The sequence below is a fragment of the Elephas maximus genome, chromosome 10 (genome assembly GCF_024166365.1).
Source record: "Elephas maximus indicus isolate mEleMax1 chromosome 10, mEleMax1 primary haplotype, whole genome shotgun sequence".
NCBI classification, from domain to species: Eukaryota; Metazoa; Chordata; class Mammalia; order Proboscidea; family Elephantidae; genus Elephas; species Elephas maximus.
Genome location: NC_064828.1, coordinates 64,062,164 through 64,089,306, shown reverse-complemented (window position 1 = coordinate 64,089,306; position 27,143 = coordinate 64,062,164). Strand labels below are relative to the sequence as shown.

The following is a 27,143-nucleotide window of genomic DNA, read 5'->3' as shown; positions in this document are numbered from 1 at the left end:
GGGATTTTTGGTCTTTTTGTTGTTGCTGTTGGTTTGTGAAAACGTATACATATATGCATATAGACTTTCCAAAAGAGTTGGATTCACCACATCTTCAACCCAAACCCTAGGGGCAGAAGGGGGCTTATCTTCATTAATCATTTAATTCAATCAAAGTTCTTTTACTAGCTTATGAGCAGCCATCTAAGATACTCCACTGGTCCCACCCCATTTCAAGCAAGGGAAAATGAAGAAAAACGAAAGACACAAGGGAAAGATTAGTCCAAAGGACTAATGGACCACAACTACCACAGCCTCCACCAGACTGAGTCCAGCACAACTAGATGGTGCCTGGCTACCATCACCAAATGCTCTGACAGGGATCACAATAGAGAGTCCTGGACAGAGCTAGAGAAAAATGTAGAACAAAATTCTAACTCACAAAAAAAGACCAGATTTATTGATCTGACAGAGACTGGAGAAGCTAGAGAGTAATGGCCCGGATGCCCTTTTAACTCAGTACTGAAGTCACTCCTGAGCTTCACCCTTCAGCCAAAATTAGGCCCATAAAAAACAAAAATGAGGCATGCCAGCCCAGAGACAAGGACCAGAAGGCACGAGGAGACAGGAAAGCTGGTAACAGGGAACCTAAGTTCGAGAATGAGAGAGTGCTGACATGTCGTGGGGTTGGGAAACCATGTCACAAAATAATGTGTGCATTAATTATTTAATGAAAAACTAATTTGCTCTGTAAACCATCATCTAAAGTACAATAAAAAAAAATTTCTTTTACTAATTCATTGACACGAATGCCACTTTGCATTGGCACCATTTTGTTAAGACACCTGGGGTGACCAATCGTCCTAACTTGCCCGGGACTCTCCCAGGTGTAGCACTGAAAGTCCTGCTCCCCAGGAAACCCCTTAGTCTTGAGCAAAGCAGGATGGTTTGTTACCCTACGGATAGCCCTAGGTTTTGGCTTCATATATGCATTGCTGAAGTGTCTAGAAGTGGACAGAAAGGGAGCTTGTCACAAAAAATAGCTGAAAAATTTAAAACCTCCACCAAAAATTTCCAGCCACATCCTAGTCCAAAGATAGCTTTCAAAAAACAACCCAGTGATCCATTCATTTATTGGCAAGAAACAGTTTCTTAATTTGTGGGGATAACTTACCTAATGTGTGGAGGAAATTTAACCATACCAAGAAATTGCCTATAATAAATAGCACTACAGTGAGTATTAAGCTAATTCTTCCTCCAATTTTTACATTTTAGAACCTAATAAATAAAGCATAATGTGACAGGTAGACATGACAGCATAAAAGAAAAATCTCACATTTCTTTGATGCTATTCTAAGACCTTGGAACCTGCAAACAGTAGGCATACTCTCCAGAGTTGGAGAAATGCCAACAGTAGCACACCAGAAAGTCTGGCCAAGAAATGAGCTGTTGGACTTCAACCTGTCCACTGGATACAATGCCAAATACTCTAATAAAACCTAAAGCCTCCAGTACATGCACCTATAAAATGGAAACTGCAGAGTCAAGACGAGAACTTGCTTCATCAACTTGGGACCCTAAGGCTTCTCAATCTTAGATAGGTGAACACTGGATGAGCCAACCCCTGCTACCTAAAGCATTTTTGTGTTCATGAAAAATTAATCTCCTTTACTTTGTGGTAAGTAGAATAATGCCCCTCCCAGCCCCTGGAACTTTATGTGGCAAAAAAAAAGGGGCCTCAAAAATGTGATTAAATTAAGGACCTTAAAATGGGAAAATTATCTGGGTGGGCCCAATCATATGAGTCCCCAAAATGAAAGAACCTTTCCTACCTGAGTTAGAGTTAGAGATGTGATTACAGAAGAAAAGGCACAGAGAGATACAATGCTGTTGGCTTTGAAGGTGGAGGAAGGGGGTCTCTAGAAGCTAAAAAAGGAAAGGAAATGAATTCTCCCTACAGCCTCCAGAAAGGAACACAGCCCTGCTGATACCTTGATTTTAGTACAATGAGACCTCTGTTAGATTTCTAATCTACAGAAGTGTAAAATAATAAATTTGTATTGTTTTAAGCCTCTAAGTTTGTGGCAATATGTTATAGCAGCAATAGAAACTAATACATACTGCATCACTGCTGCTGTTCAATTTACACAATGCTTTTTTTTCAGTAATTTGCTTCAAACCCCAATATTTAAACATTTCTTACCTAGTTCTTAATTTGCCTCTCTGTATAGACTTAAAAAGAGTTAGTACTAGACAAAACATGCTCAAAATCCCTGGGATGGTACAAAACAAAACTTCCTTTTAAAGCCTACTTTGCTTATGTGGAGCCCAGTGGTGCAGTGGTTAAGAACTCAGCTACTAGCCAAAAGGTCAGCAGTTCGAATCCACCAGCCGCTCTTTGGAAACCCAATGGGACAGTTCTACTCTGTCCTGTAGGGTCGCAATGAGTTGGGATCAACTTGACAACGTGTTTGGTTTTGGTTTTTTTGTTTGTTTATTTAGTTTCTTAGCAGAGACCACTTACATAAGTAACAACCGAGCAAACTGACCTAGGAATTTTGCATGAAGCAAAAATACTTTCAGATGGGAGTAGAAAATGCCAAGTAGCCTCTTTAGGGTTGTGTGTTAAGACATGGTAGTTTTCAATGTCACCCTAGGGCGCTGTGGATGTCACAATGTCTGGAAGATGCTGCCGGCCTTTTGTGAGCCAAGGACAGGGGTACTGAACAGAATAATGAAGACTTGTCCCAGGCAACATGCCAGCAGCCCCCTATTGAGAAACTCCGCTGAGATTGATTTGAAACACTTAAGTACATTTATTAGCATGGAAGAAATGGACACAAACATCAAAGAACATGAAATACTTGTAAAACAGTGTTATTAATAATATTTGGTAAAATGTATGGCTGTCTCAACCCTCATCTGAAAGATATTAAGTACTCAACTCCAAAAGGACCTCATTATGGGATAACAAAAGCTATACATGGTTTCAAAAGTATACACCAAAAGGCCTTTCTTTTAAAAAGCTCTAGGCCAGAGAGTCTCAACCCTGGCTGCACATTAAAGCCACCTGGAGAGATTTTACAAACTACAGATGCCTAAGCTCCTCCCCTGGAGATTCTGATTGAACTGGTCTGGGTAGTTTCTGGGTATTAGCGTTTGTAAACACTTACCTGGAGATTGTGATGTACAGCCAGGGATTAGTACCATTGCTCTGTACCCATCTGGGAATAGCCTACTGACATACTCAACTGAATGCGGCCACCCTACAGATTTGAATCTATTCCTCTCTTCTTGTATTTGTAGTTCAGTTAACCACCCACTAGATCTCCCAAAAGAGAAGTCTGGGAGTTGTTTAGATATTTTCCTCTCCTTCACTTCTCATCTTTAATCACCAATTCCATCAATTCTCCCAAATCTGGCCCATCATTTCCAGATCCAAGACCTCTACTGGTTACCCTTTCATTAGTATTTTTCTACTTCTTTATTCTTCATCCTCCTGCCTAAGGAATTATCCTTTTAAAAAAAAAAAAAATCTGACTATGTGTCTTTCTCTGCCTTCCCATCACAGAACAGAATTCAAATGCTTGAGCACAGCACTGAAGTTCCTTCAGAAGCTTCTTCCGCCTGCTTCTCAAACCGCATCTCTTCAGTCTGCTACTTCCTGGCCACACACTGGCCACTCTAAATTCCTAAAGATTCCCGGAATACACAATGTCCTTTGGGGCCTCTGTGTACTTTCACATGTGATTCCTTATTCCTGGAATGCCACTTCCCTACTTGTCTGATGGTACTTCATGTCACAGGTCAAATGCCCCTTCGTCCATCAAGCTTCTCCCTGCCACCGTGTTTGTCCCCTCTTCTACATCCACGGTACTCTGCTCACACCTTACCAACACCAACCACAGAAACTGGTTTCTTTCTCCCCTCCATGAGACTAAAACTGCTCTGGGGCAAGGCCCATGTGTCTTCTATTCTCAAATTCTGAGCATCCAGCATTCATTCTTTTGTTCATTCATTGAACAGTTTTCATTAAATATAACAATGCCTGGAGCCCTGGTGCTGCAGTGGTTAAGAGCTCAGCTGCTAACCAAAAGGTCGGCAGTTCGAATCTACCAGTCACTCCTTGGAAACCATAAGGGGCAGTTCTACTCTGTCTTATACCGTTGCTATGAGTTGGAATCTATCTACTCAACGGCAATGAGTTTGGTTTTTTTTTGGTTTGGTGATACCTTGCTAGATGCTGGAGGCAAGGTGGTTAGCAAGTTAGACACTATTCCTGCCCTCTCAGAGCTTATATTCTTGAAAGGGAGTCAAGTCGCTGGACAAGCATTTATGATAAAACAGGAAGGTACATCAGAAAGCTAGAAGTTGTTTGTGTTTTGTTTTGTTTTTTAAGTTCCCAAATTACTAAAAAGTGAAGAAATGTCAAGACAGGTTTCAAATATTACAGCATATTCTAAATGTTTATATTTAACATTTAAAGTCATAAGATGAATGTCATCTTTTCATTTGTCGGTGGTCTCTGACAGTAAACGTCATTTGGAGATATCAAAAGTCTAAATTCAATGACCACATAAATGTGAGTTGAAGAAAATTGGCCCTCCTGATGGTGCAGTGGTTAAGTGTTTGGCTGCTAAACAAAAAGTTGGCAGTTCTAATCCACCAGCCACTCCATGGAAGCCCTATGGGGCAGTTCTACTCTGTTTTATAGAGTCGCTATGAGTGGGAATCGACTCAATGGAAATAGGTTTGGTTATCCAAAAAAGGGTCTCACACCTAGTAAATGCTTAATAAATACTTGCTGAATGAATAAATGAAGGAATTGCTAGCTATAAGTTGGTAGTTGCCATCAAGTCGATTTTGACTCATGGTGACCCCACGGGTGCAGAGTAGTATTGCTTCATAGGATTTTCAAGGCTGTGATCCTCTTGAAGCAGATATAAGTAGGTTTTTTTTTTCCCCCATAATCACTAACTAGTTATATAAATAAGCAATTAAAAAATCAATAATCAAATAATCAAATTCAAGTCACATATAATCCAATGGAGGAATGAAGAGAAGTGAGTCAGGGTATAAATAAAATAATATTGGCCCTGAGCTGATAATTGTTGAAGGGGACATGGAAGTTCATTATAGTGTTCTCTCTACTTCAGTATATACTTAAAATTTTCCATGATAAAGTTACATTTAAAAATTAGGAAAAATACCAGGTCACCAACTAATGGAAACTGTGTATGTTGGTCTTAGTGGGAAAGGGAAAACACATTACCACCAGTCTCAACAATATGATAATCCCTCAATCCTACAACCAGATTCAAATGGCATTAGCTAGCTTCAAAAGCCAACTCAGAATCGACAAGAGCAACTCGAAAGATTAGATAGGAAACATAGGTGGCAGTAAGTTTAGGTTAATGAGGGAGGAACAAATTAGAAAAGGAAGGTAAGAATGGTTGCAAAACTAGAAAAGTGTGATCAATGTCACTGAATTGTACATGTAGAAATGTTGAATTGCTATATGTTCATCTGTGTATATTCTCAACAACAAAAACAAAATAAATTATTTTTTAAAAAAGCTTGCAAGCCTCTATCCAAGGTACAACAATTGATCTCTATTCAACTGGAGCAACAGAGGAAGGAGAGGCAGGAATAGGAGGAGAAAAGGGAATGTATGGCTAATTGTTTCCATGAACAACAGCCTTTTTTGCCATGAGACAGAAGAATTGGATGTGGTGCCCAGCAACCGTTACTGAGTGTTTTGATCAAAGATTCTATAGAAGAAACCTGATCAAAAGGAGGGGGAGGAGAAATGCAGAATATAATTTCAAATTCTCATGGACTCCAGACTTCCTAGAGCCATGGCAGCTGGATGAACCCCTGAAACTGTTGCCCTGAGGTAATCTCTAAGCCTTCAGCCAAAAATATCCCCTGAAGTCTTCTTCACACCAAACAATAAAAAAAAAAAAAAAAAATTAGTAAAGAATGTCTGCCTTCCACATTGTGCTATTTTAAGAACAATCTATATGGGATCAAACTGACAATAGCAACTCAAAGATTAGATAGGAAATTTAGGGGGCAGTGATTTTTTGTTAATGGGGGAGGAATAATTTAGAAAATGAGGGTAAGAATGGCTATAGAAACTTGAAAAATATAATCAGTGTCATTGAATTTTACATGAAGAAATTGTTGAATTGGTGTATGCTCTGGTATGTATATTCTCAACAATAACAAAATAAAATACATTTTAAAAAAGCCAACTCAGTTTCAAGAAGAAACCCCAACAACATTACACTGATTTTTTTAATGGTTGTTATTGTTGTTGCTGCTGAAATAGCCCTTATAATATCAACAACCAATCTATTAAGAACAGGGTTTACTCTTCTCAGATCTAATCTACTCTGAGGTTCTGTCTTGCACAAGATAAGTCCTCAATGTCTGCCAACTGATTAATCATGCTTGGTGCCAGGGGATACATTTTGTTGAGTCAGAGACTTCAAGAGCTCTTCAATTCAGGTTTTAGAAGAAAATGGGAAAATCTGGGTGAGAAATACTATATTAACTATCACCAAGGAGAGCCGTTTTTTAAAAATCCTGAAGTCATGTCAATACTGACAAAGACTCTATGGATACCTTTCTTCAATAAAACATTGCATGCTTAAATGCTTTCATCCATAGGATTCCTTAAAATAAGTTTTTCTCTTTAGAATCCTCGTTAGATTCAAGAAGATCCTAGGAGAAAATATTTCAGAGTTCTTTTCTGTTCTCTAAGCCTGAGGCTCACTGACCAATCTGGCTGTTGAGAAAACAGACAGGAAAGTATTAAAAAAATAAAAAGTGTATTAAAAATAAAAATGTAAAGGAGAAATAACATGACAGAGTTGAATGAGCAAATGAACATTGTTGTAACTAGGGTTTGATGGTAATGGCCTGCTAATTATAAGGCGGGTGGGTCTCACAGCTTTACGTTTCTGATAAAGATTTTGTTAATCATTTTCGTTTAAGAAACAGGTTTGTGAAAATAGGAGTATGTTTCTTTGTGAGCATCTCTAGCCTTCAAGAAAATAGGAAAACACAAAGCCTGCTTGGGAACTAGAGGGAACAGAGCTCTTGGTGAAAGAGACTGTACCAGTCAGATCAGCAAGAACAAGCTTTTCTCCTGACCTAACCTGATCTGACTCCTAGTCAGACCAAAGCGGCAGAGATGGACACACGCTCTTGCTTTAGGTGTTGGGGACAGAGTTGGAGTTCGATTTGAGTGGATACAATCCTTCAAAAGGGTAGATTAGGACAAGTTAATGGTTATATGAGTATCTTTATCATCCAAAGTTTCTACAGGCTGTTTACAAGAAGAAAGAGATCTATACCCATGCACTAATGACTTCTGCTGGTGTTGGGCAGAGTTGGCTTAATTTTGCCTAGTACCTGGTATGATTCATATCTGAAAAAGTTTCTGTGTACAGGAGCATCTTTACTCCTGAATAACTATAGAGTACCAAGCTCGAAGAGAATTGCCTAAGACTCAGGGAGTGCTTTGCCATTCCTATGTTGTTGTGTCTTGGAACAAAGAGACTCCTCACATCTAGAGTACTATGATGAAGCCGGGGAGGAAATCAAATTTGCATTTGGTCCTATGACCAAGTGAACATTGGTATCTCTAGAGATCTCATATTGCTTAAGACTGACATGTACGCTACAATCTCAACCCAACCAATTTTATTATAGACTACCAATTATATTCAAGGGAAGAGCCCTGGTGGCACAGTGGTTAAGAGCTGGGCTGCTAATTGAAAAGTCTGGGGTTTGGACCCACTCTGTGGGAGAAAGATGTAGCAGTCTGCCATAAAGACTACAGCCTTGGAAACCCTGTGGAGCAGTTCTACTCTGTCCTCTAGGGTTGCTGTGAGTCGGAACTGACTCTAAGGCAACGGGTTTGGTTTCTTTTTTTGTTTGTTTGTGTTGGCTATCAGAGATCAATCATATTAAATGAGCCAAAGTTATTAGAAAATCATTATCTCGTGATTAATGACAGAAAAAACAAGCCAAGGGCGAAAAAAAAAAAAACAACCTATTTTCAGATAACGCACTCTATGTAGGACTTGCAGAATAAACTTGTTCAAGGGTGCCGTGAGTCAGGTGCTTTAATATGTTATTGGTAACAGCGTAAATCAGCACAACCTCTCTGGAAAGCAGTCTGGCACAATGTTTCAAGAGCCTCAAAGATGTTGTCAATCCCTGTTTTAGTGATGCCACTCCTTGGCTTTATTCTAAAAAAATACAAAATGTAGACTAAGGATTATTACAGAAGTGTTAGAAACAGCCTAAAATCATTAAGAGAGCTGATTAAGTATGACTCAGAAACTCCACATGATGGAATTTTAAAATAATGAGTGCAAAAATTAAATTAAACACAAAATATTTAAATGATGAGGAAAAAATGCACATGATGTGAAGTTAGGAGAAAAAAGAATATAAAATTTTATATAATATGACAACTAATTTTTCTAATGTGTATTTATATATGCATAACATTCATGTAATATATCTACAATATTTTCCATTTATTATGTTTTCCAATATACCATATATGATATCTTTCTAATATATATCATACCTAATATCTTTCTGATATGTATTTTCTAGAAAAAAGACTGGAGGAAAATACATCAAAATGTAAACTGTATATTATCTGTGCTTTATGGGATAATTGATGTGGCAGAAATTGTGACATATGCCACAATATCTGCTCTCCTCTTTTTCCATGTTTATAATAGACTTTTTAGCTAGGCACATACAAACCAAGGATAAAAATCTACTTTTCCTGGCCTCCCTTGCTTCTAGGTATGCGGTCATGTAACAAAGTTCAATGGAATGGGAATGAAAGTGATACGTGTAACTTCTGGGTCATATCTTTCCCTTCCAACCTTCTCCCTTTCTATTGGTTATAATGTGGTCCTTAGGGCAATTCGCCTTAGACCATGCTAGGGATGATGGGATGAGAAGATAGAAGGAGCCTCAATCCCCAGATGACCTGTGGAGCAGAGTTACCTGAACAGGTCTGGATCACTCACCTCTGGATTATGTGAAGGAGAATAACTTCTTACTTTTGTCAGTCACTGTGAAATTGGGCCTCTATTATGTGAAATTCAACCAAAAACCTAACTAATGGAAGAGATTTTTTTTTTTTCAAATTTGCAAGGATTGGCATGAATGACTAATTACCAGGAAAAAATTGTTTTGCTTACTAATAATAAGAAAATTAAGGCAGCACAGAATGAAGTTTGGGCAACATGTGCCCCCATCCTATATACAAGAGGAAAAATAAAATCTACTGTTTAGAGAAGTAGTTACTACGTATATATTCACACACATACTCCCTGAGTTCGTAAGATCCTTAAATCACACCTCATAGCACTTGATTTCAAACCTTTTAAAAATATTTTTAATAAGAAAAAGTTGTTTTAACTTAACATGTGCTTTAAAATCTGCTTTAGGGGCACAAGCATGCTCTCCAAAATAAAGCTTGAGTCAACATATTGTAATTATTCACTTAAGAGGATACCCAGACTTCTTAAAGTGACCTTAAAAACATTTGTATACACAGTTTTGTATGTGCATTAAGCGCACCTTTAATTTGAGGGTGTTGCTTGATCTTATAGAATCATAGTGAATCAATCCTACAATCATTCCACTGGCTCAATGACTTTGTCGACTGTCCATCAACCAAGCATATGCTTTGAGGGTATTTCCCCCAGAGCTCACATGTCCTCCCTGATCTCCTTTGTGACCCATGAGCCTGTGTTATAAGATGATTCTCCAAGAAAAAGGAGTCAGACCTAGTCCATAAAATAAGAAAAAGGTATCTAGTCTCCTTGGGGAGCAGACCTGAAACAAAGGTGTCATTAAAACCAGCCCGTAACTGAGAATAATACACAGAGGATCATTTAAGTCTGCAATAGTATTATGCCAGTGGCATTTTGGCACCTTTTAGAAGATCATTAAAGCCCTATGCACACGCATACAAGACAATTCACCAGGTCAACCTTAGAGATTTATATGTAATTATATCCCAGATAAACAAACAAAAAAACCTGTTGTCCAGTCGATTCCAACTTCTAGCAGCTCTGTAGGACAGAGTAGAACCGCCCCATAGAGTTTTCAAGGGGCAGCTGGTGGAGTTGAACTGCTGAGTTTTTGGTTAGCACCTGTAGCACTTAACCACTGCACCACCAGGGCCGTTATATAGCAGATAAAGAACGTATTTTTCCCCTTCTTCCCCAATGGTCCTTTTCTCCCCTGTGAACCATCCATGCCACCCAACACTGACATGGCTTAGTCTCAGTAACAAAAGCAAATGCCAGAGTTTCCTCACTTCCCCTCTCAGGATGACTGTGCCAGTGTGCTGTCAAGAAACCCCTTAACTCTCTTTTGTAATAGGTAAATTGAAGCTGATAGTCAAAGCTCTGAATTTTCAGTTTCTCTACCCTCTTCCCTTTACAGGAATATAAGCAAGCCAACTCAACAGGCCTAATTGCCATGGTAACAACATGCACTGTGATTATGAGTGTGTTTGTTTTTTAAAATGACTCAGATCATTCCCCCAGAAGCCCCAGACACATAGGTTTTTGGATGGTTTATAAAATCCATCCAAAGTTTCTGGCAAATTCCCTGCTCCTACTAGCATAACTGGCGTAGTGGGGAGAGATTCATCAAATCAAATATGTCCTCCTCCTTAAGGATGAAAAAACCCCACTTGGTTCCTTAAACACTCCAAGATTAATCAATTTAAACCTCAGGTTTATAATGAAATTAATTTGAGTTTGTACACCGGAGATAATTAATCTGTTCCTAATTTAAATAATTAAGGTATTTCGTAATGTAGTTTTAGGGACCCAAATGAAATAACCAGGTGAAATAAAATCCGTAGTGAAAAATATTAAATAAAATAACCTAAATCTGTGAGTACATGGTCATGTGAAATATGTTACACAAAAATAAATACAAGTTTTAATACCACAATGCGTTTAAACCAAGGCCCAAAATAAAGACATTTATGTCAAAAATGCTAATATAAACATTTGAAAGAATTGTGAACTACTTTCATTCATTTATTTGATAAACATTATTTAGCACCCATCGCTGTCGAGTCGATTCCAACTCATAGCGACTCTATAGGACAGAGTAGAACCGCCCCATACAGTTTCCAAGGATTGGCTAGTGAATTCAAACTGCCGACCTTTTGGTTAGCAGCCGAGCTCTTACCCACTGCACCATTAGTTATAACTGGAACACCTCAACAGAGTGTAAGAAAGACTTTAATTACTGGAGACAAAGGCCATGGGCCCAGCTCAGTGCATTTTCTTCTCTCAGAAAGCCTCTTCCCTTCACCAAGTACCATTCTGGGTAAAGCTCTCAGTGAAAGGGACCATTACTTAACAATCCTATCAGTCCTGGAATTGAGAGTCCTGACTTTGGATCACTGTTGACCCCCTCAAAAAAAAAAAAAAGTGTTAGTAATTGTGTAATACTTTGTGTGAAAAAACAAACAAAAACAGTTGCTGTTGAGTTGATTCAGACTCATGGTGACCCCATGTATGTCATGGCAGAGCTGTGCTCCATACGGTTTTTCATTGGCTGATTTTTCAGAAATAGATCGCCAGGACTGTCTCCAGAGGCACCTCTGAGTTGATTTGACTCTAACTTTTTGGTTAGCAACTGAGCACATTAACTGTTTGTATCACCCAGGGACTCCCTTTTCTGTGTGTGAAATGGAAATAAACCTATTTTAAGAGAAATTTAAATGGAAATTTTTTTATTTAACTCTATTTAACTTAAGAGCCTAAGTCCCCTGATACTAATATATGCATACAACATATTATACAGACACACACACACACACACACACCCCACACACGACATAGTGAATAAAAACATACACACTATATAGTAAGAAGGAACCCTGGTGGTATAACGGTTAAGCTCTTGGTTGCTAACCAAAAGTTGGCAATTCAAACTCACCCAGAACCCCACAGGAAAATGGCCTGGCTATCTGCTCCCATAAGATCACAGCCTAGAAACCCTATGGGGCAGTTCTACTCTGTCACATGGAGTCGCTATCAGTTGAAATCCACTCAATGGTACCTAACAACAACAATAAATATAGTAATTAAAAGTTATTATATCCAATAGTTATACATTTTATGTAATATTCCCAAAATGTATTTTCTTTATCTAGAATTTGAAGAAACACACCAGAGTGTATCAGTCAGGATAGGCTAGGTTATCCTGTGGTCAAACAACTCCCAAATCTCAGTGGCTTAAAACAGCAACGCTTATTTCTCACTCTCTCTACATGCCCACTGCAGGTCAGCCGAGAGCGCTTCTCTGTGCTGTCCTCAGTCTTAAGTTCCAGCCTTAAGGATACAGCTACCATTTCTGTGCTTCTACCACTGCCAGTTGCCAAGGAATATGCTCACACACTGGTTCTGATAAGCTTCTGCCTGGATGTGACACATGATCATTTCTGCTCACATTTCACTGGCCAATGCAAGGCTCACGGCCACTTCTAACTAAAGTGGACAGGGAAGTGTAAGCCTATCATGAGTTGGGAAGAAGAGCTGGAAATATTTAGTGAACAGCACCAATGACTAACCACAGGGGTTCCTGAACAAATGGTGCAAAGCTGAGACTTAAAGTCAAAACATCTCCATTTGACTATTCTAGGGCAATAGTCTTTCTTCAGTGATTCTTTACTCCAAATTCTGAGCACCTAAGATGAGTGGTTAACAGCTTCATTGCTAGCCAAAGGATTAGCAGTTTGAATCCATCAGCCACTCCTTGGTAACCCTAAGGGGCAGTTCTACTCTGTCCCATAGAGTCGCTATGAGTTGGAATCAACTTGATGGCAAAGTTCTTTTTTTTTTTTTTTGGTAGATGACTGTCGGGCCACAACAATCACTTCTGCTGGATGTGGTAAGAACCTCATGGATAGAATAAAAAATACTCTACACCAGATTTGTAGTAACATTAACTGTTATATGAATTATAGCTATATTTCTTAAGCAATTACTCTAAACCAGGCACCATGCTAAATATACATTTTACACATATTATACAATTTTATCCTGACAATTTTGTGAGGTAGATATTATTTCCCCATTTTATAGATAAGGAAATTGAAGCATAGAAAGTTTAAGCAACTTGCCCAAGTGATTCTGACTTTAAACTTATATGCTTTCCTTTAACTAATATGCTTTCCCATGTAGAAACCCTTAGAATATTATTTTTTAGCATGACAGTATTTCAGGATTATTTTAAGAGATAATAAATGGGAAGACAGATAATTAAAAAAAAATTTTTTTTATTGTGCTTTAGATGAAGGTTTACAGAGTAAATTAGTTTCTCATTAAACAATACACATATTACTTTGTGACATTGGTTGCCAACCCCAAGACATGTTAACACTCTCCCCTACTCACCTTTAGTCTCATTTTGTTTTATGGGCCTGTCTAATCTTTGGCTGAAGGGTTAACTTCAGGAGTGACTTCAGCACTGAGTTAAAAGGGTGTCTGTGGCCATGCTCTCAGGGTTTCTCCAGTCTGTGTCAGACCAGTAAGTCTGATCTTTTTTTGTGAGTTAGACTTTTGTTTGACATTTTTCTCCAGCTCCGTCTGGGACTCTCTATTGTGATCCCTGTCAGAGCAGTCAGTGGTGGTAGCCGGGCACCATCCAGTTGTACTGGACTCAGTCTGGTGAAGGTTGTGGTAGTTGTCGTCCATTAGTCCTTTGGACTAATCTTCCCCTTGTGTCTTTGGTTTTCTTCAGTCTCCCTTGCTCCAAACAGGATGAGACCAGTGGATTATCTTAGATGCCTGCTCACAAGCTTTTAAGATCCCAGACGCTATTCACCAAAGTAGTATATCAAACATTTTCTTTATAAACTGTTATGCCAATTGAGCTAGATGTCACCTGAGGCCATGGTCCCCACCCCTGAGCCCAGTGATTCGGTCTCTCAGGGCATTTGGATGTGTCTATGAAGCTTCCATGACCTCGCCTTGGTCAAAGTGTGCTGAATTCCCCAGTATAGTGTACTGCCTTACCCTTCAAAAGTTACCATTTATCTATTGTCTAGTTAGTTTTTTCCTTCCTCATCCCTCCCCTCCCTTGTAACCATCAAAGATTGTTTCCTTCTAAAACAGATAATTTTTTTTGCTTAGAATTTTTCTCCTTTTCTTACTTAAATTTTTATCATTTTAATCTTTTAAAATCTCAGACTGTTCAATTTCAAGCTTTTTAAAAAAAAAAAAAAAGTTAGTGAAATGAATTTAATGTCCATACACAGCAGTGTTCTCTAAAACACAAGCATCATTCATAACATTAAAAAAAAAAAATGGCAACAGATCAACTTCAGTTTTCCAAGGAAAGCCTGTAACATAAGAGTGAGATTTTTTTTTCCTGTTTAAATTTTTTCACAATTTTTCTCATACAGTTCTGCACAGATCAGATCAATGCCCTTCTTAAACAGAGCTCTGCTGGCAAAGTCTAGAAATTAATTTTACTTTCCTGTTTAACACGCAGATATTACAAGTAGGAGGCACTCAATCGTTTATTACAGAAAAAGCACTCCTACCATTAATACTTAGTCTGTTATGATGAAAATGCACAGAAATACACCTAAGAGACAAGCAGTCAAAACACTGCAATGACAGCAGTTCCCTGAAATTTGCCTTTTTCACTACTGTTCCTCACATGTGTGTTCTCCTCAATGCAGCACCAAGGTAGAAAGAAGGAACCAGGAAATAAATGCAGCAGTAACTGCTTGGTGCCTCCTGAGTTGGAAAGAGAAAATCTGTTTTCAAAATAACTCATAATCTGAAATTTCAGATCATTTATTCTTCTCTTACAGATGTACGATCGACAAAATAAATAAACCTGTCTAGGGAAAGCAAGGTTTTCATTTACATCCAACAGACACCATCCACAAAACCCTTGGCCTCTCTAGCTCATTACTTGGCCCAGAGTGGATTTTATTTAGCTCAGATTGATTTAAATAACCAGCCAAGGATGTTCGATTTAATTATATACAGATTTTATAAAGCAGAAATGCAGGGCAGGTTGCCTAAGTTAAATGCCATTCTTATTGCTTGATAGGGCTTAATGTATTTTCTTCTGGAATATTTTGTTTAGAAGGTGTCTTAATTATCTAGTGCTGCTACAACAGAAATACCACAAGTGGATGGCTTTAACAAAGAGAAATTTATTTCCTCACAGTAAAGTAGGCTAAAAGTCCAAATTCAGGGTGTCAGCTCCAGGGCAAGGCTTTCTCTCTCTGTTTGCCCTCTCATAAATCTTCCCCCAGAATAGGAGCTTCTTCTCTGTGCAGGAACCCTGGGTCCAAAGGACACACTTGCTCCCAGTGCTTCTTTCTTGGTGGTATGAGGTCCTCATCTCTCTGCTTGCTTTCCTTTCCTTTTATCACTTGTAAGATAAAAGGTGGTGCAGGCCACATCCCAGGGAAACTCCCTTTACCTTGGATCAGGGATGTGACCGTAGTAAGGGTATTACAATTCCACCCTAATCCTCTTTAACATAAAATTACAATCACAAAATGGAGGACAACCACACAATACTGGGAATCATGGCCCAGTCAAATTGGTACACACATTTTTTGAGGGCCATAATTCAATCCATGACAGAAGGTAATTTTCTGCCTCATTTCAGCTATTTTATATTTTTCTCCAGGATTCTTTTTCCAACCTATCTAGAGGCTCACCATCAACAAAAGCAAGTTTTTTTGTTTGCGTGTTTGTTTTTCTAAGATGGAAATACATGGACCCTTAAACTCTGTCAAACCCAAAGTTATGTGATCTTGGTAAGTTGCTTAACATTTTTGAACTTTGGTATCTTGACATAAAATGGAGGTAATAAAAAAGATAGACTCTATTGATTCCCTGCCCAATAACCATTAACCCCTTCTTTGGTAATAGACCAGGCCTTTTTTCTGGAGTCCGGTGACCATCTTCTTCAGAGGGGCTGAGCTGCTTCATGGGCCCAAGAAGAAACTCTTAAACTAACCAAACACAGTGCTTCCATCCATCTAGCCACTGATAACTCATGTGATTTGTGAAAGGAATTCTGCTGCAGAGAGCTTTTCCATAACCTTAAAAATAAGTACAAGGAGCCCTGGTGGCACAATGGCTAAGTGCTTGACTGCTAAGCTAAAGGTTGAAAGTTTGAACCCTCCTAGCAACTCTGTAGAAGAAAGACCTGGCAATCTGCTCCTGTAAGGATTACACGCTAGGAAACCCTATGGGGCAGCTCTACTCTGTCACATGGGGTCACTATGAGCCGAAATCAACTTAATGGCACCTAACAACAACAAAAAGAAGCACATGAGAGAAACTAATCCCTTTACCATATCTCTAGATATTAAAATCTACTTGTAATTCTGAACTTGTAGTAGCCGTCGTGGCACAGTGAGGAGGGTAAACCCACCTGCTGAGAATGTTAGAGTAGGAGGTAGAAAAGAGTTTAGGTTGCTGATGATGACACGGTTGAGCTACTGAGTAACTAATTCTTGAGCCACCCTCCCTTCAAAGGTCCTGAGATAAGTTTCCGATACTATTTTGTAGGGCATTCTTTTTCCAGCAGCCGCAAGTATCCTGATAGAAAAACACTGTACTCATCTCATTGTGTTATTTTTAAAACTGGATGAAAATGGGAATGTACATAAAATACCCAGCACCCAGCACCACAAACAGAATGTGCAACAAATGCTAGTTGTCAACTGGATTCTTAAAATGCATTGATCTTCACTCATTCAAACACGACTGAGTGCTCACTATGTATGGTTTAAATATCTCCTCTGTGAGTTTTTCCCTGATTTCCCAAGGCAGAATTAAGGGCAGAAATGCTTCTTTTCTCTTCTTTATTCATCTAAAAGATAATACCAAGTCCCTAGGGTTATTTTAAACAATAAGAATGGCATTTAATTCAGACAACAAACTCTGTAGTGTTGACTGCAGTGTAGGAAAAAATATATATATACGTATATATAAAATTAAACTGAGTAGTCCTCCTGACTGTGTAAATCAATTTGATCTAAATACACAATTCAGCCAAGACCAAGTGTTCAGCAGAGTGACCAAGTATTCTGAATTTGGTGACTGCTTAGTTTGATGGAAAAGCTGCTTTATGCGGGAAGACATATTTTATAGATTATCGTACATGTGTGTGAAGAAGGCCACATTTCCTCTGGAATTTCACCTCATCCTCATTTCCAGAAAGCTGTTGTACCTTCTGCTTCCCCCAGATCTTTACACGGCTGATGCCACAGCATCATATAGGTCTCCATTCAAAGGTCACTTCTTCAGAAAGACCTTCAAGCACCACCTATTTCAAAAGCCAACTCCCCACTACCACCACCATTACACACACAATCTCTTATCTTTCAACCTGTTTCTTTTTTTTTTTTTTCCATTACAGCATTTATCACTACCTGATAACTTCTTATATTGTATTTTATTTTTGTCAGTGGGTTTCAATCCTGGATGATTCTGGCTTAACTAGTCTAGGGTGAGGCTGAGACATGGGTATTTTTTCAATGTGCCACCAGTGACTCTAATATGCAAAAACCGAAAGCTCGTTGCTATCAAGTTAATTCCAACTCAGAGTGGCCCCATGTGCGTCAGAGTAGAATCCATTGGCCTTTCAAGGGCTGACTTCTCCAAAGCAGATCGCTAGGCCTTTCTTCCAAGGCACCACTGGTGGGCTCGAACTGCCAATCTTTCAGTTAATAGCTGAGTGCAAACGGTTTGTGCCACCCAGGGACCTTCTAATGTGCCCACAGGTTTAAAAAAAAAAAAATGGTTTGTGTGTTTACTGAATCTCTTGCAACACTGGAATATCAGATCCAAGAAAAACAACTGACCTCCTTTGTTCATCCAAGTCTCCCTGGCACCTCAAAGGGCATGCGGCATAAAGCAGACATTCAGTTAAGACTTGTGGACAGAATGACTAACACTATATTAATTATTTTTTATTTTATCTCTTTGTCCCAGTAGTCTATTAGCTCTTAGAAGGCAAGTACTGCGTCTAGCCCACTCTACGTAAAAAAATAAGGCACTTAAGAAGGTTCATTAAATAAGTGGATGATAACCAAATACATTGTGTGCTACAATGAAGACAAAGGTGAAATCAGCTGTGGCTGCTCTCCTCAAAGAACTTGCAGTGGAGTCAAAAAGAAAAAAGACATGCAGATTGTCACTATAAAACTAGATTGTGGTAAATGCTGTGGCAAAAGGACCATAGATTTCAGAGGAGGTGGATTGTTCTCATTTGAGGGGAATAGGGAGAAACTAAGGAAAGTGTCATGGCAGAGGTAGCGTAAGAACTGAGCCTTCAAGGACAGATGGGATTTGGCTGTTCAGAGAAACAAAATGATGAGCGTGAATTACAGAAGAGGACAGAGGAAAGATACTTCAGGGAGAGGAAAGAACGCAAACAACAAATCAGTTGAACTAGAGGGGAGGAGGGCCTAAACTAAGACACTGGCTGTCAAAACGGAAGAGTAGACTTTTGAGGTATATTTCCAACCATAATGCAAAGGGCTAGGTAACTGATTAAAACTGGAGGCGGCAGAAGGGCTTGGTGATGGAAACAGTGAAACTGAGTTTTCATGACTGAGGGATTCAGAAAACAGGGTGTCACCAACAGTCATGGAATCAGGTTTGAGGAGTGAAACAAGGTGATAGTGACCACTGTGGTGAACATTCAGTTTCTGTTTCAGACATGGGTTGGATGTCCTGGCAAATTTGCAGCCAGCTTGATGTACACCTTTAGAGAAAAGGTGATGGATGGATCAGGATGGAGAGCCAGATTTGAGACTGACCCACATAGAGACAACAGTTGAAATCATAGAAAAGGATTTGATTAAAGGACAGGGAGAAATTAGTGGCCAAAGAATAAAATTTGAGAATACTCATATTTAGGGAGGAGGAATTCGAATTAGTAAAGAAGTTGGGAAACATCAGAGACGTTAAGAGGAAAACAGCGTTAGGAGAATGTCACAAAAGTCAAAAGGAGAAAGCTTCATTGTCAGCAGCTTTGTTTTATTTGTTTTTTAATTAATCTATGTGTATATGCAAAAACTAAATATGTTTATAAGAAAAGAGGAAAGGACAAATAAAGAGAAAGAAACCAAATATGTAGAAAGCGACTTACCATCAGAAAGTGAAAGAGAGTGGAATGGAGGGTCCCAATAGAGGGCTTACTCTGGGCTTGAAGGAAAGGCATTTATCTGTTAATTTGACTCAAAAAGAAAAGAGAATAGAATAAATGAAGACAGAGAAATTCTGGGATAATAAGGAATGAGGTTGAGGGAGCCTATAATAAATACGGAAGACCAGGCCACATGTATTGAATAAAGGAAGTAGAGACTAGGGTTGAATGGTTTTCATGGAAAATGTACAAGGGATAGTGAAAAGTAATATAAAAAATGAAGAAGAAAAGGATTTTCAAAGATCAGCAATGGCCCTACTGATGTTGCCATGAATCTGGAGTAGAACCAATCAGCCCAGTTTCCAGACCCTCTGCATTAGCTCTGACCACCTGGGCACCTGGTGGAGAGAATCCGGGGAATGTCTGACCCTGACAACCAGGTTGCAGGGGACAAGGCAGGCAGAGAGAGCAGGGAGGAAGGGGTCAGGAGATTAGTTTTCAAAGCCTTTCAATTAATAGCTTGACTCTTTACATATATTTACGACGAGATGCAAGGGCTGATCCTGTCTTATCTCAAACCTCAGTATACAGTGGTATCACTTCTAAGAAACATTATCACTAAAGTTTGGAAATTGAGCTCTCTCTTTTTTAATGTTTAATGAAATTGATTCCCAATAAATATAACTTGTTTTCTTTCATGGAAGAGTTTTGGGGTATCCCATTAATCTCTAATACTTTTAACTGAAAATTGAATCTCTCCATTTTATCTCCTTGAATCTTTGAGGTAGTGACAAATGTCAAGAATGTGCAAAATTTTCTTTATGCCACCAAGGAAGAGGAAAATGGCATTTGAGTACCAGTTGTTTTTGTTATTAGGTGCTGTCGAGTCAGTTCTGACTCATAACAACCCTATGTACAATAGAACAAAACACCGCTTAGTCCTGCACCATCCTCACAATCGTAGGTATGTTTGAGCCCATTGTTGCAGCCACTGTGTCAATCTGGTACATTCAGTATTCTTTGCCAACACTATAATTCAAATGCATCAGTTCTTCCTCAGTCTTTCGTTTCTGCAAATATATGAGGTAATCGAAAATTCCATAGCTTGGGTCAGGCGCACCTTAGTCCTCAAAGTGACATCTTTGCTTTCCAACACTTTAAAGAGGTCTTTTGCAGCAGATTTGCCTAATGATATATGTCACTTGATTTCTTGACTTCTGCTTCCGTGGATGTTGATCGTGGATCCAAGTAAAATGAAATCCTTGACAACATCAATATTTTCTCCATTTATCACGATGTTGCTTATTGGTCCAGTTGTGAGGATTTTTGTTTTATGTTGAGGTGCAGTTCACACTGAAGGCTATAGTCATTGATCTTCATCAGAAAGTGCTTCAAGTCCTCTTCACTTTTAGCAAGCAAGGTTGTACCATCTGCCTATCAAAGGTTGTTAATAAGTCTTCCTCCAGTCCTGATGCTGCATTCTTCTTCATATAGTCCAGCTTCTCGGATTATTTGCACAGTGTACAGATTGGTGAAAAGATACAACCCTGATGCATACCTTTCCTGATTTTAAATCATGCAGTATCATGCACGACTGCCTCTTGGTCTATGTACAGGTTCCTCCTGAGCACAATTAAGTATTCTGGAACTCCCATCTTTTGAAATATTATCCATAATTTGTTATGAGCTGCATGGTCAAATGTCATTGCATAGTCAATAAAATACAGGTAAACATCTTTCTGGTATTCTCTGCTTTCAGCCAAAACCCATTTGACATCAGCAACGATATCCCTCATACCAAGTCCTCTTCTAAATCCAGTTTGAATATCTGGCAGTTCCCTACTGATGTACAACTGCAACCGTTTTTGAATTATTTTCAGCAAAAAAATTTTTTGAGTTACCTACTATATGTTAAAAGCCAAAAAATCAAATCCATTGCCATCGAGTTGATTCTAACTCATAATGACCTTATAGGACAGCGTAGAACTACCACACAAGGTTTCCAAGGCTGTAGTCTTTACGGAAGCAGGCTGCCACATCTTCCTCCCACAGAGGGCTCATGGGTTCGAACTGCTGACCTTTCAGTTAACACCTAAGCACTTAACCACTACACCACCAGGGTACACCACCAGGGCTCCTCTACTACGTATTAAGCCATTGCCGTTGAGTTGGTTCTGATTTGTAACGACTGTATAAGACAGAGTAGAAATGCCCCATAAGATTTCCAAGGAGCAGCTGGTAGATTTGAACTACTGACCTTTTGATTAGCAGCTAAGCTCTTAACCACTGCACTACCAGGGCTCTACTTACTATATATTAGGCATTCTTTTATTCACAAAACAAATAAACAAAACCCAAAAATAAAATAAAAAACCTTGATTCAGCACTATAATCACTCTTTACCCAGTACCAAAAAAAGGAAGAAACTAAGACTCACAAATGATACAGATCAAGTATTAAGGACTAGATAGGATTCAAAGGCAGATGTGCCTAACTCAAAGTCTGTGTTCTTTTCTCCCCAAGATGCTCTTTTCTTCTACTGACATCAGCCTTTCACAGGCAGACTTTCTGCTTTCACTATAGAGCCCTTATACTTAAAAGTTGGGCCTGCTTTCTGAAGTCAACTAAAAAAGTCAGTCAACCGAACACATTCACTACATGCCCACCATATGACGCCCAGGGCTAGCTGTGAAATAATGGAGTCATGTTTCCATTCAGCCATTGGACACATGGAGAAAAAAAAAAAACAAAAAACATAGAATTAAAATTTCAGTGTTAGTTGACTCCCTCAAGAACCACTGAATATCCTGAGCAAAAGTACTATCTTTCGATACCCACATGGCTAGAATGCGTGGCAAATAGTCTCATTTTACACCATAGAACCATATTCTTTTTTTCCACCATCGCAGTTACTAATCTGCTGTTACTCACTAATGTTCTGCTCCAAGCTGGAATGTAAAAATTAAGGAGATGTTTTGTGCTGTGCAGAAAATAGGCACCTCTTAGTTGTTTCCAGAAAGATAGCAGGGGGCTTTCTTTACTCGGCCTATTGGCCAAGGTTCATTTGCTTACTCTTGTGTGAAACATACACGGAAGGGTAATGCAGATTGTCTACTCATCCCCCAACAAAGCAAGGTTGGCATTGTCTAGTGGATACAGCCTATAGGTGGGCACCAGAGGTCCTCATTCACGCAGCCCAGATTCCCAACTTTCTACCTCATTTAATGACACGCAGCTTGATCACAGAGCTCCAGTTAGGGGCATTCTGGATCCACAATCTACTCTAGGTTTTCTCTCTGGGAAGATTATCTTTATATATTCTACTTTAGGAGGCAAACTGTGGAATCCATGGCATGACTGGTTTTGGCCACAGGTTTGATTAATTTCAGTGAATCCTACAGGCAAACTCCACGGTTTCAACAAACCCCACCACCACCACTTCACCTCTTAGACATGGTGCAGATTTACTTTAATGAGAAGTATCCTTCGAAAAACAGACATTTTTTTTTTATCTTAACACTTATACAAAGCTTTCTGTCTCTGAGAACACGCTGCTAAATAACAAATTTCTAGATGCCAAATCAGTTTCATAAAGATGGTATAAAAAACCCGATAGATTTTTACAATTGAGAATGGTGACAAAGGAGGGGGCATATGTACTCTTAATTAGCATATTTAATATTTAGAAAAACCTTATTATTTTAAGAAATTATGAGTGTCCAATATGACATTTTTACTATTTTTACTCCACTATAAGCAGCTCTTTCTTGCCTTTGTAAAATCATCTGCTGCATTTCCTATAATAAAAATTGTAAAACCTCAGAAAACATTTTCACCAGTTTATTGCTTAACTGCACTTTTCATTGACGAGAACAAAAGCTTCCTTTTTTAAAATCATGTTATGATAGAATGTTAAACTCCTTCTCCTACATATCCTGCCAGAGGAATCCCACAGTCTCATTTCTAATCCGTTAGACCTGTTTATTGCACATATAAATATCATTCATAAATATGAATAAGACATGGTCACAGACTCTCACTAAGATCATCCATTGCTCTAGAAAATCAAGGCATAAAATCCCATTGTGATTTTACTACTTCAGTCTATCTACGGTGTATACATTAGGTAAGGAAACAATCCAGCTCCACTTGAGCATATTGTTTCTCACTGAGGTTTATACCCCCCTTCAATCTAGAGATGAACAAAATCCATACGCTTGTAACACCGGTATCTGATTCTGGACAATTTACTGTCCCTAAACCTGCCCCACTCCTTTGAACAAGGATGCAACTTTAGGATAAGACCTACTGGCGAATGGTAGCTGTTTCTGAGGTTATCTTGAAAGCAGCCGCACAGAGCTGAGGGAGGAAGACACCGTTTTTTTGTTGTTTTTTTTTTTTAATGGTAAATACTGCCCCTCACATACGCAATGCAAGCCTTTATTGGCAAATTCTGAGTACCAAGGATTTAATTGAAAAAAAAAAGCCAAATCACGGCCACTATGTTGCAAAACAGAGGGCAGAACTGTGAGATATGTAAGAAAGATAATGCGTTTAACATTATCCACGCCTTTTTTTTTTTTTTTTTTTGGTTTCACCCCCGATACAAGGGGACTGCAATGCTTCCAGATGAGACCACAGCTCATATAGCCTCAATAGATTTCAAGTGAGCCCTGCTTTTTTCTTCAAAGAGAACTATAAAAACATTTTATTACATTTAGCATGTTTTCCTGACGAGTCACCAAAGCTAGGAATATGATTTTTTTTTAAAGCCAATTGTCACCCATTTGCTAATTCTCAAAAGCCATTCTTAAAAGAACTCATCCTAATCATTTCCCCCAATCCTGATGCTGTGCCCCTCTCTTCCCCTAGAAGTCTGCTTTTAAAACCATAGGCGATGGACATTTTTCTTAATTAAAAAAGGAGCAACATGGAAAATGTTTCCTTACCTTAGTTCCTGAGGCTTGGTCAGAGTAGAGTGGCTTTTCTCCGCCCTTTGGAGCCGATCTGTGCGAGAGAGCTCCGGCGCAGCTCGCCCAGCCCAGCCCAGCCCAGCCCAGCCCAACCCAGCCCAGCAGTAGTAGGAGCTGCTCGCGGCGGTGGCGGCAGCAGTGGTGTGTGTATGTGTAGCTGCGACGGCGGCTGCAGCCCAGGGACTAGTCCCCACCCAGCTTTGTCTTCAATCATCGTTCTTTCTACAGGAAGCAGCGCATCTCCCACTTCCTCCTCTTCTTGGTAGCTGTTAGCTGCTTTTTTCTTTCCCTCTCATTCCGTTTCACGGTTCACTCTAGCAGTTTTGGTTTGCCCTGGACTACTGACATGAAATTTGACTGTAATCCCCTTTACCCTTTTGTTCTAAGTCCCTGTGGTGCTGTGCCTTCCTTGCTTTGCCTACTCATCCCCCCACCCTCACCTTATCCACAGCTTTCAGGAATAGCCTCAGTCGGCTCTCTTCCTGGCACACAGTCTGCATTCTTAGCCTGGACTTGACTTTTTATTGTTGTTGCTGTTGTTTTGGGGGTTGACAGTTCCTGGCCCTGTTCTGGCCCTAAGATCAAGCATCAGCCTCAACTACTTCTGATTTGCTAGGGTCCCTATTGAGTCATGTAGCTGGGAGCTTGCAGCTTACGGCTTCTTGCAGCCTTTTCCTCTGCGGCCAACATTTCAGATGCTTAATTTCTCCAAGGTCCCACTACCACTAGGATCTTACCTAACCCACATGCTAAGAAAAGAATGGCCCTGATAAGTATTCTTGTGGGGCCTGGGAGCTAAACCAAGTCCTACAATGTTACCCGTAGGCCTAATAGTGAAGACACATTCCCAAAAGATTCTGATATCTCAGTGTGGAGATGGAATGAGGAGGTACTGAATACTGTGTATTTTAAGCCCAGAAATAGAACCCCAACTGGTGGAGCTGAAAAGACCTTCATGATCCTCTAGTCCGGTCCCGTCACTTGAGGAAGTGGTGGAGTGTCAGGGTTAAGGGTAGAACCTGGAGGCAGTCTGTCTGCCAGAGTTAGAACGAGTTGTTGCTGTCATTTCTGACTATGAACTTGGGCAAATGATTTAACTTCTATATGCCTCAGTTTCCTCACCTACAAAATGAAAATGGTTATAATTGCCCCCTCCCACACACACACACAGAAGAAATCTGAGATTTAAATGAGACAGTACACAAAGTGATAATAATAGCTCCTGGAATGTAGGAATCTCGTTCCATTGCCATCGAGTCGATTTCCTACTCATAGTGACCCTGTAGGCCAGGGTAGAACTGCTCCATACGGTTTCCTAGGAACAGCTGGTGGATTTGAAATGCTGACCTTTTGGTTAGTAGCCAAACTCTTAACCACTATGCCACCAGGGTTTCCAAACATAGGAATAGTTCAGTACATATTAGCTCTTACTATTTTTAAAGGGTTTTGAAGCACAAAGATGGCAAGTGACAGCAGCCAAGGCAGGACTAGTACTTGGTTTCCCAATTCCCCAGTTAGTATGTTGTTGTTAGGTGCCCTCAACTCGATTCCCACTCATGGCGACTCCGTGTTAGCATATCGAAGACCCTGATGCTCTTGGTGACAATTTATTTCATTTGTGAGTCATTCTCTCCTCAATATTAACACAAAATGGTTTGGGGAAGCTACAGATTAAACACAGGATGGGGGCAGGGGAATCCTTGGTCTAGTTCACTGAAAAAAACCTCTCCTCAGGAAACAGTACTTGGAGAGTTTATAGTCCCACATAATAAAGATAATTCCCTAGCTCCACCTTTTTAATCTAGTCTTCCCTTAACTCTCTAGCAAGCAAGCTAACAGGAAATATTTGAAATCTGGGACTGATGTAGAATGACTCAGTCTTCAGGGAAGCTACCAGGTAAGCCTTCCTAACACACTTTGGTGACCACAGCACGTTAACCTGGAAGGTAAAGGATTTAATTTACATGATATGTTCTGAGATACCCCAAGATACTCTATTTTAATCTTATGTTACATGAACAGAGTTTGCTTATTTCTTCCTGGAAATCTTTGATCAAAAAGGACCATGATGTCAACTCGATAACATCTGGAAATTAGAAAATGGATTGTTTTAAAATTAACAAACTAGAAACTACTTTTGAACCACCAGCAAACAGAATTGTAAGTACACCTACTCCTCACTTATCGACTGTCTCATTAATCCAACATTTCAAGTTTAGACAACAGTAAAAAAAATCTACTATCAGGCTATTCTGCACTTTAATGATGTAAGTCTGGCAGTAAGGAAAGCCAAGGTGCGAGGCAAGGGTAACACTGGCTGTGAAGTGCTATGGTTAAGGTTAAGGTTATGTGCCAACTTGGCTGGGCCATGATTCTCAGTGGTTTGACAGTTATGTAATGATGTAATTTGGCAGTTGTGTAATGATGTAGTCATCCTCCATTTTGTGATCTGATATGGTCATTCTCAATTTTTGCATAATGCTGATTTTCACATAATGACCTGGTCTTTGGAACCTACACATGTCGATAAATGAGGAGTGGGTGAGAAAGGATTGGGCATAGATCAGACAGCTTCCAAGGGCCTGATGAAAGTCAGACATGAATTACCTCTAAACCAGGAATCCTGGTGCCAAAACTTACCAAATCAAAAGCAAACGCTTTGCCATAGAGTCGATTTTGGCACATAGTGACCCTGTAGGAGACAGCAGAACTGCCCAAGGGATTTCCAAGTAGTGCCCGGTGGATTCGCACTGCTGACCTTTTAGTTAGTAGCCAAACTGTGCCACCAGGGACTTCCAAAGTTTGCTAGGAGCTTTTAAATACAAATTTAAATATGTATGATGCCAAGTCTAAGAAAAATAAGAAGCACATTATTAATGGCTGGAAAGATTATGAAAACAAATCTTTGGTTAATTTTAGACCAGTAGATTTTGGCTTTAACTCTGGAATTTTCTCTCTTTCTCTTCCCATCCCTTT

At 39.4% G+C, this 27,143-nt stretch overlaps 1 protein-coding gene across 1 annotated transcript in view; it reads right to left on the bottom strand.

The window, feature by feature from the left end:
- GNG2 (G protein subunit gamma 2) overlaps positions 1-24,261 on the bottom strand; it is a 117,584-nt gene extending 93,323 nt beyond the window's left edge. The window contains exon 1 of the mRNA XM_049897942.1: positions 24,144-24,261. The gene's annotated coding sequence lies outside the window, so the exon portion shown is untranslated. The remainder of the gene's footprint in view (positions 1-24,143) is intronic.
- Positions 24,262-27,143: the final 2,882 nt, after the last annotated feature.